Source organism: Ambystoma mexicanum, chromosome 2q (genome assembly GCF_040938575.1).
Source record: "Ambystoma mexicanum isolate Mex_15411 chromosome 2q, UKY_AmexF1_1, whole genome shotgun sequence".
NCBI lineage: Eukaryota > Metazoa > Chordata > Amphibia > Caudata > Ambystomatidae > Ambystoma > Ambystoma mexicanum.
In genome coordinates this window covers 587,610,234-587,626,911 of record NC_090924.1, presented here as the reverse complement: position 1 = coordinate 587,626,911, position 16,678 = coordinate 587,610,234, and positions in this window count along the sequence as shown.

Genomic DNA, 16,678 nt, shown 5'->3' with positions numbered 1-16,678 from the left:
ATGCCCCAGACCGGAACTCCCAGGAAAGGTGGCAGAAGCACCGGAATTAGACCCCAAAATGCTAGCCTTTGTAGCTAAGTCAAATAAAGATCCGAGAAAAGGGATTGACTGCTCCTGGAGGAGTTGCCAGGAGAAGGTCCTGGATCTAGCTGGGCCTCTGGCAAAGATTATGGACCTAGCAGAACGAGCAAAGGATACAGGAGAAGAGATTGACCCGGAAGTATTGGCAAACTGGGCTCAAAGAGCCGTATGTCTGTTAGGGAATGCAAACTGTGCGATATCTTCAGAGCGCAGAAGAGGCCTACTCCTGAAAATAGACCAGAAGTTAGGAGACCTATCCTCTTACGAGGCGGGCGAAGCGGCCCAGGGCCTACTTTTTGGTGAAACATTCGGAAAGGAGATGGGGAGGTTTGTAGGGACCTACACCTCGCTAGAAAAAGGGCAGGCCTCAATAAGAAAGATTTTTCCCGGAATGGTTTTTGGAGGGACCAGTCGATACAGAGGCCGAGCGGCCGGTCGCTATCAAACGTCCAGAAGGCCTCATTCAAACAGAGCACAATACTGGGAGGATAAGAAACCAGACACCTTCTTCCAACCCAGAGGCCGTTTCCCCAGAGGAAAGAGAGGAAGAAGTCAAGGAAGAGGACAGTACGTCCCCTCAGGTGAGAGCATCCATATATCCTGCAGTAGGGGGGAGGACAGCGAAGTACTGGGAAAACTGGCGCGCGCTTTCCAACAACGCTTGGGTGCTGCAGTCAGTCAGAGGTTTACACATACATTTTATCCAGACCCTGACCCAGTGCAGTGCCCCCAGACCTATAGTGACGGCAAGAGTAGAGAGAGAGTTGTTACACGCAGAACTGCAGAGTCTAAAGAAGAAGGGAGCTATCGAGCCGTGCAGGGCTCCAAAGTTCATCAGCAATATGTTCCTGGTTCACAGAAAAGAAAAAGTGAGACCAGTCATAAATTTAAAGGACATGAACAAGTGGGTAGTTTACAACCATTTCAAAATGGAAGGGTTGCACCAGCTGAGCGACACACTCAGACAGGGCGACTGGCTGGCCAGAATAGACCTGAAGGATGCATATCTCACGATTCTAGTAGAAAAAGAATACGATCCTTCCTGGCCTTCGACTGGGACGGGCGGTTATGGCAGTTTGCCACGATGCCGTTCGGGTTGGCGTCCGCCCCCTGGGCGTTTACGAAACTGATGAAGCCAGTAGCAGCGGCGATCAGGGAGAAAGGAATACGGATTATTGTCTACCTAGACGATATCCTAATAATGGCGAGCAGCGCAGATATTCTCCGTTACCAGACCAGCTGGGTAGCGAACCTCTTAACTTCCCTGGGTTTCCTCGTGAATATAGAGAAGTCGGAAATGGCGCCAACAAGAAGGATAGAATTCCTAGGTTTTATCATAGATATCAAGACCGCGACCCTGGAGCTGCCGAGCAGGAAGATCAGAGACATAAAAAGGGAGATAAGGAACTGTCTCGGCAGCCCGACCACATCTCTGCGAACGATAGCACGGATTGTGGGCCTGTTAGCAGCATCGATCCAAGCGATCTTTCCAGGACCCCTGCATTATCGAGCCCTACAGAGGCTGAAGATAAGGCACCTGCAGCAGGGGCTCGATTATCACCAGCAGGTACCGCTGGACCAAGAGTCCAGAACAGAGCTGGAGTGGTGGCTCCAGAACATGGAGGCATGGAACGGCAGAGCCATTTTCGGCGATCGCCCAGACATAGTGATAGAATCGGATGCCAGCAGAGCAGGCTGGGGGGCCCGATGTGGGGAGCTCCAAACGGGAGGCAGATGGAGTTCGGAGGAACTCAAGCTACACATAAACTGCCTGGAGCTATTGGCAGGCTCTTTTGCAATCAGAGCCTTCACGAAAGACAAAGTGAATTCTTGTATACTGCTGAAGATGGACAACATCTCGGCAGTCAGATACATAAATCACTTAGGTGGCACAAAGTCCAGATTGTTAGCAGAGATAGCCAAGGATTTTTGGCACTCCTGTCTGGAGTCTGGGATGGCAGTGATAGCAGAATATTTACCAGGTGCCCAGAATGTAGTGGCGGACTGGAACTCCAGACATCTAACAGACTCCAGCGACTGGAGACTAGACAGGACGGTCTTTCTACAGATAGAAAAGCTCTGGGGACCGATTCACACAGATCTGTTTGCGTCCAGACTGAACGCTCAGAAGAGCAGATTTTTCAGCTGGAGGTTAGACCCAGCAGCAGCAGGGACAGATGCCTTCCTCCAAGACTAGAGGGAGGAGATACTCTATGCGTTTCCACCATTCATAATGATAAGCAGAGCTTTGACGAAAGTCTGCAGGGAGGCAGCGAGTCTGATACTAGTAGTCCCGATATGGAAGTCGCAAGTATGGTTTCCAGCGCTGATGGAACTAATAGCAGACTATCCGAGAATATTGCCACAAAGAGTAGACCTTCTCACGGACCCAGTTGGGTTGTATCACCCTCTGAGAGCGAAGGGGACGCTGCCGCTGATGGCGTGCAGGATAGCGGGAGACGCTGGAATCTCCCAGGAATTTCGGCAGAGGCTGCGAGTCTCATCGCAGAGCCATGGGCTCCGTCAACGCAGCATGGAGCAGATGGTCAAGGTGGTGCAGGAGGAGAGGTTTTCATCCCGTTTCTGCCCCTTTAGTAGAGATTCTGAATTTTTTAGCGGAGCTTTTGCAGGATGGCAAAGCCTATAGAACGATTGGAGTGTATAGATCCGCAATATCAGCAGGTCATACTCCTATAGAGGGATCCCCAGTAGGGGAGAATGTAGCGGTGATTAGGCTTCTAAAAGGGATTAGATTTAGGAAGCCGCCGCAGCCAAGATACAAGCCCCTATGGGACGTTACAGTAGTATTAAGGCTACTAGCAGAATGGCCCAGTAATAGATACTTGTCATAAGGCAGACTGTCAGAAAAGCTAGCAATGCTTTTGTGCATGATTTCCTGTAGAAGAGTAGCAGATGTCAGAGCCCTTGATATTGACAGAATGGTATACGGCCCAGATGGAGTGACTTTTCATCTGGTCAGGAGGACGAAGACAGATTCTGCATCAATATCATATCCGTATATGCAAGAGCATCCTAAATGGTGCGTGGCCGCATGCATAAGAGAATACGTGCATAAGACAGCTGAGCTAAGGCCGATGGGGACGACGCAATTGCTGATAGCACGCAGGAAGCCGCATAAAAGCGTAGCGACAGCCACCATAGCGAGGTGGGTTAGAGTAGTTATGACGCTAGCAGGTATAGACATGGCGAAATTTGGAGCACACTCAGTGCGAGGAGCAGGAGCATCCAAAGCGCTGAAGCAGGGCGCAACATTACAGGATATACTGAAAGCAGCTGATTGGGCTAGTGATAATACGTTCAAAACGTTTTACTTTAAACCTATTAGCTCATTAGCAGAAGCTATGGTAAGAAGCTTTGAACAAGCATAATGCTCGCCTCCGTCTTGACATAGAATGAAGATTCCCCCTGCTAATAGCGCAGGGAGCTCTTGATTCTATTAAAGACAAGGAGGCGAGCATTACTTTCCCGCCATAGATACAAAGGAGAGACCGAGGGGGGACAAAGTAATGTACTGTGTTATGTATCTGAATGTATAACAAGATTTTCCTCTCAGAATAGGGTGTGTATCCGCTGCCCTAACATGTATTTTTGTTTCCGCCTTAGGAGACGATTCGAAGAACAACTGAAGAAGTTCAAGAGAAGAACGAGACAAGTTGATCAAGATCGCAAGTTAGAAGGTGAGGGATCGTTTTCTGCTGAGGTCTACAGTTCAGAGACTTTCCGGAACTAGTTGACAGTTCAGTATTCTGGTTATGATTGCAGTTGAAAAGCAGTCAAAGAAGAGGAGGTTACAGGAAGAGGAAGGACTAGGTCACATGACCAGGACACTGGGAACAGGGACCTAGGGTTGATGGGAAATGAAGTTTTTAAAGGAAGTTTGAAAAAAAAAAAAAAAAAGAAAATGTTTATTTTATGGATTTTGTTGAAACTGCTGGAGAGCAAATAAATGAGAAGATGAAGCATAATGCTCGCCTCCTTGTCTTTAATAGAATCAAGAGCTCCCTGCGCTATTAGCAGGGGGAATCTTCATTACCGCTGATAAGGCCATCCCACTCGTAAGGTGGTCCAAAGACTTTTTTAGAAGATTAAAGTGGCTTCAATTAAGGGTGTCATTAATGAAAACTCCAAAACCGTATCGCGTGAAATGTGGGTGACCAAGAACATATCATACGAAGTGCGCTCCAATGTCAAACAGTACACTGAGAATGTGCGGCAAAGTGAAAGGAATTTGGAGCATGCACTGCATCCATGTTGCAAGGTTGCTGCTGACCTTTTCGAGCAATAAGGAGTTCCATTCTAAAACGAGCGACAATAAATCAAATTCTGCTTCAATGTATTGAATGCATAAACAGTGAAAAAGTTCTTCACACCAATCTCGATCCCCTACCAACAGTCGAATGCCCAGGGCATTTGGCAAAGGCTGGTCTAGATTCCATTGGGACTTTCAATGACATGCCTAGCCATTCATGGTATGGAATTGTCATAGTAAATTACTTATCTAAGTAGATTGTTACTTATCTAAGTAGATTGAACTGCATTTCGGTCAGGGCATTACTACAGAAACATCCACTGAATCCTTAAAACTTTGGCCCTCATTACAAGTTAGCCGGTCTGGATATAACGGTACCAGTAAAATCGTACCAGCACCATTTTCCAGACCGGCTAACTACAAATTCTGTGGTCGTGTGGTGTTACACCCGCCAGGTCTGACCTGGTGGGCGTAATGCTACTGGCCGCAGATGGACGCGGAAACACTGGCATCATTACCACATGGCGCCGGTGTTTCCACTTCCCCATGGGACTCCATGGGAATGGGGATTTACAGAATGCCAGCTCTGGAATTACCAGATCACTGGGGCATTGCAACCCCGGTAATTCCGGCAAGTCTGGAGCCGGTAAATCCCCACGGGTCTGGCAGCAGCCTGCCAGTTTTACCGGCACGGCTACCGCCGGACTCGTAATGAGGCCCTTTAAAAGATATTTCCATGGGGTAAATATGCCCTGCTTAGTTAATTACCGACAATGGATTACCATTAAACTCCAAGCACATGGCCGAATTCCTCAAGAACTCACTTTTAAAACACATGAGAGTGGTACCATACCATCCCCAGTAAAACAGCTAAGTGGAGAGAGTAAACAGATTTATAAAGAGAGCTCTCCAAATAGCATATGCATCTAAAGAGGATGGAAAGAAGGTGAAATTGTTGGCTGTAGGAGCCGACCAACTTACCCTTAATTGCGTGACTAGATTAAGCCCTTTCCATTGTTAAAGGAATTGCAATACTGAGTCACTGCAGAAACCGTCTTGGCTCCCTCAAGTTTGAGAAGTCTAATGTGTCAGTGTCAAGGATATCCTATACCATGTAAAGAAAGCAAAAACCAAAATGAAAAGTTGACATGAAAGAACTAATGCAATCAGAACCCGGAATATCAAAGTTGGGGATGGTCCCAAAATGTGTGCTTTCATCACAAAAACAGATACATAACTCAAAATATAGTTTTTCTCATAAGAGTGACCAAGACGAGAGAAAACAACATAGTCACTGGAAAAAGAAAACCTTGGAACATTGAGTGAGTGATAAGTTTTGTCAGTAAATGCCATGCACAATGTTGCAAAAGCACGAGGACAACATCCCATGCGACTGTCAGTAATTCACACGAAGAGACCCACGAGAGACTAGGCACATGGGCACATGAAGGGATGCAACCGGAACTAGATGGATTAGGAAAGGACACGAGTGTTTATGAGGTGTTACATCGAGAACATCCTTGTGTTATCCACGAGACTGAGACAAAGGTGCAAAGGTCCGTGTCACAGAATGATGAAAGGACCACGCCAGACCACATGCTGTGAACTATGTCCAGAATTAGAAGAATTCACTGCAAGTATACTGACTTTGAAACGTTCGAACTTTCTTCTCTCTTATTTCTGTTGAAAAAGAGATGTGTGACTGTCAAGCTCACGTCCTGGCCATGCAAAGACGTCAGTCACGCAAAAGGAAGGAAAGGAAGCCTGTCTGCCGAATTCTGAGCATTCTGAGGCCCAATTTGCAAACACGTAGATGTGCCTCCGAGGGGACTCGGAGAAAAGCATGCTGCGTTCCTACACACACATGATATGATTTATTTGCATCCCTAAATTGCTCAAGTCATTTCACGTTAGAATAAAGGAGCAACACGTGCATTCAAGTTTGAGATAACTTTGTATTATTAATACAAATTCACAACACAGCAGCTCTGCAACACTTCTACTTGCAGACTTGTTGGAAGCTAACCACACGGATCCTTTATTCTCCAAAACCCGGGGCCACCTGTAAGCCCTCCTACCATACTTAAAATTGAGAGACAAGTGCAAGGTTTGCGGCGTTGGTGATGTTGCACAATATAAGGATCCACACAAACAATACATTAATAAAAACACCTGCTACGCGAAATCAAAAAACAGTTTTGTCTCGTCGTGTTCGACAAGACACCCTGCCAGCCGCACCTCTGCCAATTCGTTCTGCCCATAACCTATTTCATACAGAATGCCCCACACCACTATAAATCTGCTGTCTGCACCTGTTTCCCCATCTATCTTTGAAATGATATGATATGATAGGTTATTTATAACGCGCTTAATACCCATAGGTTTCTAAGCACGGACCCGGCGATCGAACCCGTGGTGCTCTGTTGCTCTTTAACCATATGCCTCTTGTTTGTGCTACTGTTTCCGTTTTTCCTGTTGTTGTTGTTTTTTTGTTGTTGTTGTGCTGAGTGTGCTCTGGTGCGGGGTCTACAAGCCCTGCTCCTATTAAAGGAAAAATACAAGCAGAGGTGTTTGTTACCTTAGTAAGACTATGTTAACTTCGTAGTAGGCTGCGTCAAGTAAGCATTCACTATACAGCTTCAAATGTAGCCCTTCACACTGACATTCCTGCGGATGTTATTAGTGAGAGCCATACTTTTGGAAATGTCATTTTGTGTAAAATGTGTAGCTTTTTCTAAGGAAGTAGAACATGTAAATGATTCTTCACTCTGCATTGTACCTTCCCTTTATGCCACACAAAATGACTCATTCACATCCTGAAGTTGTTTGCTCTGGGTTCCCAGGGCCCTTCCAGCACCTTATGCACTCAGGATGTTCTGAGAAAGGGGCCCTGTGTCGAAAAAGGCAGGTTGAGGACTGCACAATGCCAGAGCATTGCCAACCCTGTTTGGCATGCAATTATTGGCCTTTTTGGAAATGGAAACAGATGTTGCATGCTGCAGACAACACATTCTGCTCAACTTCTGCTTGTCCATTTGTTAGGAAACATTCCATCAGAATATCTTGCCACTGATGAATGTAGGAATGAATAAATGAAGAACTGAGTAAATACATGTGCCAATAAATAAAGTACTCTACTTAAGAATGAATTAATGAATGAATGAATGAACACGTGTATGTGTGTGTGTGCGCGTGCGTGCGTGTGTGTGTATATGTATGTGGGATCTATATAGTTGAAACTCTTCCTAGCAAGCAGTGCAGTGCTGGACAAAAAAAGGGGCAGAACAAACGCAGAGCAGGTCAGGGAGAGTCCGGGGTCAATGCAGGAAGAATACACTTTCAAAGGATCAGTAGCTCACAAGTGTTCATTAAAGAGCAAGAAGGTTGTGTGTTGTTTTTGAGGTGTGAGAGAGATCGGACCAATCTAATGTTCATCAGTATGGTATTCCACAGTCTAGCTGCTAAGGTTGAGAAAGCATATTTTCTCTATCTAACTCCTTACGTGCATCAGATTCTAGTTTGGCACTGTTATGGGTGACGATGCTGCAGGGGCCGCCAAAGGCGGTGTGTTGTTCCGCCAGGCAGGATACCTAGCATGTGGTGCCAGACTTGTTTAAGGTCATGGGGGCTTGGATGCAAACCAGTGAAGCTTTCTGGGTAGTTGGGGTAATGTGATTAGATTTCCTAAGTGTTGCGGTGAGACTGGTGTTAGTGTGATGGGCAGGTTTCAGTGTGCCAGGGCTGGTGGATGGTATCTGTGGCATTGAAAATGCTTGCCTTGTCAAAGCAGGCATGGAACCATACTCTCTGTGTTTTCTTTGCAATGTGGTACTTGAAAGAATGGTTGCTGTTGATGATGAGCCTGAGGGATTAAGCACAGAATGTACTGGCGAGGACAGAAGCCATTAAGTTACATTTCCATCAGGGAGTTCTAAATTTGAGTGTGTTTGGTAAATCACCAGGAAGGTGAATATTGTGCTTGTGAGGGTTCCGGTTAACATCCACACTGGCATGGGTGAGAGAACATGCTTTAGTTGTTGGATGTCAGAGAGCATTGATCTTTAGGTACAGCTGGATTTCGTCCGCACATTGGTGGATCTTGATGTGGAGGTTAGCAGGGCGTTCCCCCAGTGGTTCCATGTGGCTGTGGAAGGCACCTGGGCAAAGGATGAGCCCTTTCAGGACTCGTTAGAATACAAGCTGGATTTGGGAGCGGTTGATGCCCATCTAGATGAGCTGGTATCTGTTTGTGATGTAGGAGGTGAGCCATTGTGTTACAATTGTGAGGTTTAACACCATGTGATTGGTAATTATGTTGAGACGCACTTTATAGTTGACAGTGTCAAGGTTGGAGGACAGGTTAAGCTGAATGAATTAAAATGAAATTTCGACTTTTTACACAACTTACAAAATATATACATATTAAAATAAAAGAGGGAAAGAAAATAACAATTTCAAAATCAAATTATGCAGAAATAACAATTTAACAATTCAAAATAAGAGAAAAAGAAAAAAGAATCTCATAAAACGAATGAGAATAGAATATAAAAGGCATATTAATCATTCACAATTAATTCTTAACATATTCTAACAATTTAAGCAGCCACATTTAAAACTTTCATAATCTTTATAACCTCTATCGTGCGGAAAACCTCATTTCCTGAAACAATTATTTCCCAAATAATTTCAGAGTTCAAAGATTCAACTTTGTGGACAAATCTTTGCAGTCTGTCCCACCTCAATTCCCTTGTCGCCAGGCATATCAACAAAAGATGTTTCATAGACTGCTTTGAATTCATTTCACACTCCTGACAGATATCATTCAGATAGGCAGCACCATCTCGGATATGCAGGATTTCCAAACAAAGCAAGGTGTTTAATTTAAAACTAAGGAAGTTTGCTCTAACCTTAGGATCTGGGAATTCTTTTAGATAGGTAGGTAAAGATGATCTTGGCTTATCATAGACTGAAAGGTTCGAGGATAGCTTGGTTGCTCGCATCCTATCAATTGTTCTATTCCAATCCCATCTTTTCATATGTTCCTTAGATTTCAGTTGATTAGAAATCAAAGTTTCTAGGTCAGAATCTGCTTTGACAAGAATATCATGACATCTAGACCTAAGGGTTTGTAGAAATGTATTATCACCCTTAACCAATTGGATGGAAACATCTTAATAAAGGGAGTCTATTTGGGGTCAACAATTAGTCTATAGAACGAAACCCATCTCCATTGCATCCAAGATAAGAGAGAAGTAAATCCCATCTCATATCGAATCAGGGCCATGGGGACCAAATTTGGGATGTTCAAAACTCTCTTCCAAAGTTTGGCCTCGATTCTTTCCCAATTATGATCACAGCAACATCAATGACTTGGATGGTGGCAGTCTTTATGCTGCATCTTTACTGGAATTCAGATTGATAATGCTTTGGGATTTGATATTCAGTGATCCTTTCATGCAGTTGAATGACACATTTTGTGTGAATGTTTTGATGAAGGGAAGGTGTGTGATAGATCGTAGCTTGCCATATCATCTTGGTTGAGTGTAGGTTTCAACTGTGGGGGAAGGATTCTGGCTGTTCTTCAATGTGTCATGGAAGATTCCATGAATATGGGAGGTATTCATGATATGGGGCGGTCTGGTGAGCAGCTTTCCAGAGATAGTCTTGATGATGGATCCTGGGAGGATCCATCATCATAGATAGTGGCCGGAAGGTCTGGTTATATGCTTGTCAGTTCCTCAGGTGGAATGCTCCTGCAGTTCATCTATGTTGTGTGTTCCCAGTCGCTGTGCCACGCATGGTGTTGTTCATGCATTGTCTTGTTTTCTCTATTTTATCATTGAAGGAGGCATTGATTGTATTGCATCTGTCTGTGGAGTGAGGTGTTTGAGGTGTTGTGGGTCCTGATATGGGGCTGACAATTACATGTTTGGCAGCAATGAAGAGGGCTCTGATCTTGATTACAGATTCTGATATGTGGTTGATGAGTAGTGGTTTACCTTGGCTATGGAGAAGAATTAATTACTTATATGTGGGCAAAATAGCCCTGCAGAACACAGGTTTGAATCCTGACAGGGCTGACTCAGTCCTTTCATCCTTCCAAGATTGTTATGTTGAGTACCATTAAATCAGTTTTTTATATTTCAAATTTGTACATATATCAGAAATGGAAGAATCTGGTGTGCATCATTAAATAAACTCTGTTATTATTTGCACAATCTGTACACATCTTATAGACCAAAGGCTCTTTGGTAAGGCATGTGCGTGCATGTGGCAGTCAGAAAAGATTGGTTCTGTTTGTTTTGTACCCAAAGATGAGGCTGTTCTTCAAAGTGTGGAAGGTTGACATGCGCATGTTACACTACATAGCCACCTGGTCTCATTTGCTCTGCTAACAAAAACAAACCGAATTATCATTACTGTATGTGGCAGTGGTAATGTACTACCTAATTCAGGATAATGGTTATTCCTCATTTTGAAGTTTCATTGCACTCCATTGGGTATAGATAGAACTACTGCACGTGGTCATTCCACTCGGGCCGTTAGGACCATTGTAAATCAGGGTAATACCATTGCTTACAACCCGGGCAGTGGTAAAACATGTGATATTCCAAAATACGACCTGTTTTCCCATTAATGCCTACCTTGTCATGCTACCCAAAGTACTTGGACTGCAAAGTATCTACATGTGATTTAGCTGCAGCAAATCAGACAGATTTTGGGTGACAAGATCGGCCAGGGGTGTAATTGAACTTTGTTGCTGGGGTGCTTTGAGTCTGAGTGGGTTCTTTTTTGTGAGGCAGGGAACCTTGATTGCAAATTGGGCACTTACAGAGATCATGGGAAGTTCCTTCAAAGTAGGGGAATTATAGAAGCAGGTTAAGCATGGCTGACTGCGGTGCCCTTGGCCACTTGAAGGTGGAAGATTTGATTTTCTGGTGTACTGAACTAGAAGAAGTTAAGATAGGCAAGACAGGAGTTCATAGTAATCCATCGTTCTACAATTTGGTCATGTTGAGGAATATAAGGGTGACCCCCGGGAATATACTGACTATAGATCCAATCCGGGCATCAAAAGTCGTTTATGAGCCAAGGTTATTTCCTGAGTTTTACATGTGGTTATTTGGATGATTCTCTGACTTAGGATCATTGTGGGAGTCTCCTCATTGTGGTGATTGGAGATGTTTATGGAGGTGATTGACAGCAGTTCTGTTTTGAGGCCATTCGTTTTCAGGATGTCATTGTAACCTATGACTTAATGGTTGCCAGGAGGTTCCTTGGGCCAGGTAGGATTTGCAGGTAGTGTTGGGTGTCATCAACATGGTATTGGTAGGGAAGGTTTGGGTTGCCTGAGATCTTGAGGCAGATTTTGAGGGGCATAACTCACAGAGCTGCCTCTTTCAGGGGTGCACATATGGCCTGACTGAATTCGGGGAGGAAGGGTCTTAGTTTGGGATCTATAGACCCGTCTGTGGTCTGTGTTTATAGAGGCAGCCATGGCGCAGAAACTACCCCCGCGCAAATAGAAGAACAGTTTGAATGGTTATGCAGAAAATGGGGAGACGCCTGGGAGGGGGAGGTGTCAAATCCTTTATGAGCATATTCTCCTTGTATGACCTAGTAGTGCTTCTCATGTCAAAGGCTAAAGACTTGACCACTGCTACTCTCTCCTGTCAATATGCATCACACATATGTTCACCATTGGCAATGCTTTGAAAGAGCTGCACATTTCATTGCTCACCACACACCTTTACCACAAATAGATATGCAAACCAGCTCAAATACAAAGCAAGCCTTGACAATGACAACAGTGTTCGCTTTGGTGCACATCTGGGAAAGGTATTTGTCCAAACATTACCATAAAGTTATTAACTGGCTATTAGTGGTAGCAGCTTGAAAATGGTGCCCGTACCTGTGCATATGATAGCATTGCCTGTCAAATACCTATATGATACCTATACACAAGCATCAACTGTTGGCTTTGCTAATGCTTGTTTTTAACAGGACTTCAGTGAAGGACATGCATACTGCTTACAAATCAAGTGGTTGGAGGCAGACATGGTTAAGACATTTGTATTGTGCCAGTAGCACGTTTACAACAACAATTAAACCATTAGCAGTCAGAAGACTGCTTTTAACTAATCCTGGCAGGCAGCTTGAGTGAAAAGTTTGATTTTAAGGCTTGATAAAGTTAGCTCAAAGAGATCCCAGGAGGGTGTGTTTTGGGCGGGGATGGGCAGGAAGCGCTGCTAGGAATGGCCATAGAGGTTAGCATGGCCCTAGGCAGTGAATAAGTGGGAAAATAGCCAACATCACTCACAAGCATTGTGACCCTCCCAACATGCCATCTCTCCCTAGCTAGCTCTCCCTAGTCTACTCCAATGCATTCGTTGTGTTTTATGGCTGGCACAAAAGAGCCATTTTATAGCCAACATTAATAACTGCAAATGTGCCTTTCAGAAGGTGAAACCTGCATTGCTTTTTATTTGAAAATCTACTTTGAAAGGTCGCACTCAGAATGTGTAATCTACCTTACTGGATTTTATAAAGCATAGCACTGTTATAAATGAATGATATTCAGATGCTCGCTGTTTCACCATATCCACAGCCCAAAGGGATATGTCAGCGTTGGCCTATATGGCCGGTGGCAGCCTGGAAACATAGCTGCTGTGCCCTCCATGAAAACAAGACGTTTTACAGAGCCTCCATGCCAGCTCGTTCACAGCGCCGCGGTGTGCTCTTTGATCACGATTGTCTTCGTCTGTGCTGCCACCAGCCAGGGTCACAGGCATGTGGTGTCAGTGTCAGCAAGGCATTGCGTGTAACATTATTCTCCTTCCTTGAGCTATTTTGTGGGGGTCAGGACCTCTGCAACAGCTGCTTCTGCCACTTGCACTAATGATTGTAATTCATGGGTTATCTCAAGGACACCGTGTCCCCAGCTTCACCCTGCGTGGATGTTTGCTCCCAGCACAGCAGTCACAGCTTCTTCTAAAGCAATTCCAGGCTCGCAAAGATAGTTATAAGTCAGTGTCTTGGGTGAACCTCAATGCTGCCAAGTCCGCAACTCGATGGTAAACACTTGCATTGAAGATGTCTGTTTTTTTTTTAACATGGATAACTTGAAGCTAGCAGACGAAACTTTTCTTTTTCCGTATATAACACGTGTTACACAAATTACAAATATCTACTTATTAGTGTATTAGAATTTAGAAATGTGATGAGAAAATAAGGGAAGGGTCAAATTAAGTTGTTTTTTAGGAGGCACTGTATGGGCACGAATCTATTATGCTCGGCTGAAGGTTTGCTGTAATGATCATGTGAGGCTACATGTTACAGATTGTTGGTACCAGACGTCTCTGGGATTCCGGGTGTGAGGTTGGGGTGCAACAGTAGTGCGATCTGGGGGATGGAGAGCCGGGCATCTTGTTAGTCTATGGCTGGTTTGGGGAGCCAGAGAGTTAGTGACAGTACAAGATGGATGTGGCTGCGAGCCCTCACACTGAATTCTACAGCTGGAGACTCACTAGAGACACAAGCTACACCTCACTGATGTCACCCAATGAGGCCGAAACATGTCTTGGGCTGCTTCTGGTATCATGCAAGAGGGATATGATGAAGCAGTTTGGGCTAGACTGCACCTTTTGGGGTGGGCACAACCCAGATTTGCATATGGTCTTTCTCCTTTATGTAATGGGGTGGCAGGCGAATAATGATGGCCTGGAGGGTTGCACAGAGCGATGTTAGAGGTTAAGAATAATTCTAAACCTTCCAGCCATCAGCTCTTTTGTTTTATCTAGTCGCCCTGAGTGGAACAGGTATGCCCAGACGTGGTTCCATTTCCTGCTGGTCTTAGAGCCCCAGGCTACGCCTCACTGATGATGTTCAATGAGACTTAAACATGTCTGGGGTTGCTTGTGGTGCCGGGCAGAAGAAATGTGACCAAGCGGTTCGGGGCTCGACTGCCCCTTTTGGGGTCGGACCAAGCTTTATTTGTGTATGGTCTTCTCCCTTTCTGTAATGACTTGGCAGGTGAAGAGTAATGGTCTGGGTGGTTGTGTAGAGCGATGCAATGCCAGAGTTCAATATCAATTCTAAATCTTCCAGGCATTCCCCCTTTCATTTTATAAGAAACTCACTCTAAAGGCAAGCAGAGTAAGTCATCACAGGCCGTGAAGTCACACGCTGCAACTACCCAGAAGGTGAGTGTTGACTGCCATTTCAGAGACCCATTGAACCCAAGCACTGTGCTCCCGCCGCATACACCATTGTTGATTATGGCTTCCGTAAAAACCATTAGGAACTATATCCCTTTCTCATGCTGTATTTTCCTGCACATCACAATGGGGTATATAGCATCTTCTCTGACAGTTTCATCTTTTCCTTTGTGAGTTGTTCTGGCATGAGGGGAGAGGAAACTTGGTATTTTATATTTTTCACATGGGCCCTTCATGCTTCCCCTCTTCAGAACTCAATGCTGGTCCATATGGAAGAGTGCATTGAGGAGGAAGAGTGACACCGTTGGGGCACACAGTAGATACACTTACAGAACAGTACCACCTCATCGTTCCAAATAGCATCACAGGCAACTCGGCCTTCTCCCTTGTTATATCTCAGATGTTACTCTGAGTACAATGGTGGAATATGTCCATGCAGTGGATAACTACCCTGCTATAATTCTATATAGTGCACATTGGAAATACTGATTGTGTTGGCACAGCATGCCCTGGGTGGTCCGAAGCTGTGATGACTGTGACCCATGGCATGTTAAGAGAGTGCCTCAACTTACTAGGACCAGTACATGCAACCTTATTATCCTGAAAATCCTAGAGGAGTCCCAGAGTACCTCTCTGAAAAGATATCTGAGATGGGTTTGGACTATAATCTGTACCACATATTCTCGTTGGCTGTGGTAAAAACAGAAAGAAAGAGACTGCAACAAACACGGTTGGCCCTGAACAGTATATACAATATATAACTGGCTCAACTTGATGGGGATATTTGTCCATGAAAGCTCTAGCATGTCGATTGGTGGGAAAGATTGGTCTAGTGATGTATTGGTGGCAGTGGAATCATATGATTTGGGATCTTTCTGTTTACAGACATTATTGCAGGGTGAGCTAATCGATTAATAAAAGGCCCACTTCATCTTGTGGCTGCATCTAAAGAGGATGGTCACAGAGTAGTTTTAAAGGATGTATTAGCACATTGGCTCATTACGAGTTTGGCAGTGTTGGGAAAAAGTGCAGATAATTCTGTTTACCTCAATTTTTCCTGCAACACCAAACTACAAATTTGCCAGTATTACCTCTGGTGGAATTACCGGATGGAAATACCTAAAAAAATTACTGGTATTACCATGCGGTAATACCGCCAGAGGTAATACCCGCAGAAATATCCAATTGAGTCCTGTGCATAAAATGGTGATTTACACTGTCAAACCACCACTTCTAATCTGGCTATGTGCCGCCAGAGGTAATACCTCCAATGGTAACATCACCTGAACTAGTGGGGGTATCAGTAATTCCGTTTGCCAATACTCTGTCGAATTTACTGCGGTAATACCAGCAAACTCGTAATGTGCCCCATTATCTTACAACAAATTCAGTGGCAGGTGGCAGGTATCAGCCCTTTTAGATCATGAGGAATCGCAAGGCTCATTCCCGCTAAAACCATCCTTGGCATCCACAATTGATGGAAGATACACCCTGAGACATTCAGGACCTATTTTTCATAGTAATAACCCCTGCTTAGGGGAGCATACAGGGCCTATGGCGGCCCGAGGCGCCGCTGATGCTCATGCATGGCTCAGGCATACCTAGGCCCGGTCTGGCGGGTCATTACTGGCACTGCACGCACCCACTAAGCAGGGGTTATTGCTACATTAATGTGGCTCCAAATCTGTAAGCACTGTTGTAAACTTGAATGTACGTCATTAGTCTGCGGTCAAAAGGCTTTATTTGGGCACCTGTATACTTTGGGCTTTCACAGCACACAACACTGGGATTCTTCAATGGTTCAATGGTATTCAGTCCCACACTTCAACAACCTTTCCAAGTGGTTTATTTTGCTGGATAATTTCTGGTGAAACCATGTCTAGTTCTACTCTCACCCATTAAATTAAATAATTAAATTAAATGGTCTTTGTTCACTCGATGCAGGGCATTGGTAATGGCTTCTAGCAAGTTTGCTTTTGGTTTAGTTCCTTCGTCTGGTGCATTGTATCTGAGGTGCTCCACTTCCAACCACAGGAGCGTATTTATCTGTGTGCAACGTGAGGGCTAACTTCTGCAAAACTTTAAAAGGCATGGCATTGCTTTTCAATGA